Source organism: Alexandromys fortis, unplaced genomic scaffold (assembly GCF_014885135.2).
Source record: "Alexandromys fortis isolate MF-2015 unplaced genomic scaffold, M_Fortis_MF-2015_v1.1 scaffold_188, whole genome shotgun sequence".
In the NCBI taxonomy this organism is placed as follows: Eukaryota; Metazoa; Chordata; class Mammalia; order Rodentia; family Cricetidae; genus Alexandromys; species Alexandromys fortis.
Genome location: NW_026068159.1, coordinates 3778 through 7135, shown reverse-complemented (window position 1 = coordinate 7135; position 3358 = coordinate 3778). Strand labels below are relative to the sequence as shown.

Sequence of the window (3358 nt, the reverse complement as noted above, 5' to 3'; positions counted from 1 at the left end):
CTGCCTCACTGCCTTCTTCCTCCCAGCATTCTGTTCTGTCTTCCCTGCCTACCTATGTTCTGACCTATCAGGCCAAGCAGTTTTCTTTATTAATTAACCAATGAAAGCAACACATAAAAAGAAGACCCACCTACATCACTCTGAAAAACAGCCAGTGCTCTTAACCACTGATTTATCTCTCCAACCCATATGTCATTTTTTAAAAATACTAACTGAATTATACTCCATGTGTAAATGTACCACATTTTCTCTATTCATTCTTCTATTGAGGGGCATATAGGTTGTTTCTAGTTTCTGACTCTCATGAATAAAGTTGATCAAGCCCCAGTTGTCTAAGGGACCCAATATTGATTTCATAGTGACTTTACAATTTTGTACTCCTACGGAGTATCCCCTTGCTCCACATCTTCACCAGAATGAGCTGTCACTTGTGTTATTATTCTTAGCCATTCTGTCAGGTAAAAGATAGAATATCAAATTAGTTTTGGTTTGCATTTCCCAGATGGCTCAGGATATTCAACATTTCTTTAAGTGTTTCTCAGCCATTTGAGACTCCTCTATTGAGAATTCTCTGTTTAGATCTGTACTTCATTTTTTAAAAAAAAGATTTTTTGATTTAATAAAGTGTACAGCTGATTGAACCTGCTCATGCATCTTCACCAGCAGCTGGGGCATCTCCACCCTTTGTGTTTCTGGTGTAAACTACTTGGGCTCTGTGCTTTGAAACCAGCTTGATAAGCCCTTTACTAAGGAGCTCCTGAAGAGCTGCCCTGGCCAAGGAGCCGCGAATCTTCAGTCTCTCAGAGACCACGGCTAGAGTAATAAGTTTATAGTTGGGCACTTCCTTACAGAGTTTGTCGTATGTAGCCTTGTCAAAGAAACAGGACTAGATTGTTGAGCTTGTCCCGAACTTTGCCTTTGGACCACTTCTTCTTTTTGGCCTTGCCACTGGACGGACTTATTTACTGGGTCTTTGTCTTTTTTGGCTGACTTTTCGGTATCTTTCTTCTTCTTGTCATCCTTGGGCGGCATGATGAAGTTCGGAGAGTGGCGACGACCACTGCAGCCTCCCTAAGATGTCGGGGGGAAAAAGGAAGCCCAGCTCGCCAACAGTCCCAGAAACCTCAGCCGATTATTTTGTTTTTAAATATAGAGTTTCTTGAATTCTTTATATATATAGTGTTTTTATTGAGCTATACATTTTTCTCCACGCCCTTCCCTTCTCCTCTTGCCTTCTACCCTCTCCTATGATCCCCATACCCCCAATTCACTCAGGAGATCTTGTTTTTTTTTTTTTTTTAAATATATATTTTGGATATTAGTCTTCTCTCAGAAGTGGAGTTGGAAAAAATCTTTTCCCATACTGTAGGCTGCCTCTTTGTGTTCAATTATGGTTTCCTTTCCCTTACAGAACCTTTTTAGATTCATGAGGTCTAACTTATTAATTTTTCATCTTAGTGTCTGTGCTACTGGGGTTCTTTTCAGAACATTGTCTCTTGTCCCAAATTCAAGCCTATTTACCATTTTGTCTTCTATCAGGTTCAGTGTATCTGGTTTTAGGTTATGGTCTTTGATCCATTTGGACATGATTTTTGTATAGTGTGGTAAATATGGATCTATTTGAATTCTTCTACATGCAGGTATTCTGAAGAGACTTACTAGAGCCAACATTTCAGAAAGCTTGTTGAAGCTTTTGAATTCTTTAAAAATATGATAACCTGGGGGCCGGGTGGTGGTGGCGCATGCCTTTAAACCCAGCACTCGTGTGGCAGAGGCGGGTGGATGGATCTCCATGAGTTCAAAGTCAGCCTGGTCTACAAGAGCTAGTTCCAGTACAGGCTCCAAAGCCACAGAGAAACCCTGTCTCAAAAAATAAAAACTGAAAAACAAAAAAAGAAAAATATGATAACATGAATTTGTTTCTTTACTATTTTTATAAAAATCTTGTCATTAGCCTTAATAGCTAACATTGTAAAGTATAATTCTGATCTTGAGATTATAGGCTATCCAAAATATGTCCGGTGTTTCAGTCTTCATCCAGGATTTCCTGAGTAGTAGTACCCAGAGTTCAGAAAGTTCAAAAGGAACAAAAAATTGAAGTGTCATTGGGAATTCTTATAGTTAGACTATGAACTTCCCCAAACTCTTTGTTTCTGACGCTTTTAGTGGTTTTTGATGACATTCTTTTCTTTTTTTTTCTAATCTACTTTGCATTTTGTGCAACTAATAATTTCTGTCCATCGAAAGAAAAGGCATAAGAATCATCTGGATATGACCTTATCCTTTTGTTAGCACTTTTATGAAATTGTCATTGAGTTCAGTATCTCAAGGCTTTCCTATCTTTCAAATGCTTCAGAATAGGGTCATCATGTCCCTGAGCCATGTTATGCAAGTAAGTATTCTTCAAAAAGGTCAGCCCAAACTCAAGAATTCCTTGAGATTTTTTGTCTTTTTGCATGTGTTTTGTCATCATCAACCTTGGCCTTTTTCTTTCAGCTGCTCTGAAATTTCACATACTTATCTGGTTCTAATTCACATACCTCTGTAGGTTCAGAATTTTACTAATGGTCTCAAATTGCTATTAAGTAAAGGCCTATTACTGTAGAGAAAACAAAGGCAAAAAGGAACATCCTTACTTTATGTAAGTTAGACTCTAATGGCTTGAAGTATAACCCAGTAATTTGTGATGCTTTATACAAACAAAGCCTAACTCCTAGTGGCTCTGGTGCTTCACTCCATTTGGGCAATCTCAGAAAGGACAAGTAGCATGATAAGGTTTACTACCTCAAGATAATGAGCCACTCTCCTAAACTCTATTCGAATACAGCTGTAAGCAAAGGACTTAGGAGACAGGGCCGTTGACTCTGTGTGTCTTGGCTGTGCAGTCTTCCATTCTAGCATTCTTATTTGTATTCACCCACAGCTGTCCATTCTCCTCTTCCAATATTTTAGTCTACAGATCCCCTCCTATAATCACCTGTAGATTTCCTCTGCAACATGGCTCATATTTGCCACTCAAGAAGACCCTTGTCTCTGAATCTGAGTCCAGTGAACTGTGTGTGTGTGTGAATATGTGTGTATGTAAGTGTGTGTGTGTGTGTGTGTGTGTGTGTGTCTTCAAGCTGATTCTTAGTGTGGCTACTAGCTTAGCTAGTAAAGAAGGGGAGGGCATTGGAGTTCAGAGATGTAAAAATCCAGAGTCTTCACAACCGGTCCAGATGCAAACGATGCGAGACTGATGCAGGATCAGCCTTAGATGGAATATCTATATCTCACCTCCCCTGCTAAGGCTCAGGGATCTTTGTGAAAGAAGTGTAGAATTTAGAGATAGCAGATGACTACAAGGAAGTGGTGTTTT

The 3358-nt window shown here is 39.3% G+C and overlaps 1 pseudogene; it reads right to left on the bottom strand.

Annotated features, from left to right (window-relative positions):
* Positions 1–646: 646 nt before the first annotated feature.
* Positions 647–1076, bottom strand: LOC126491753 (40S ribosomal protein S25-like; annotated as a pseudogene).
* Between the last annotated feature and the right edge of the window lie 2282 nt (positions 1077–3358).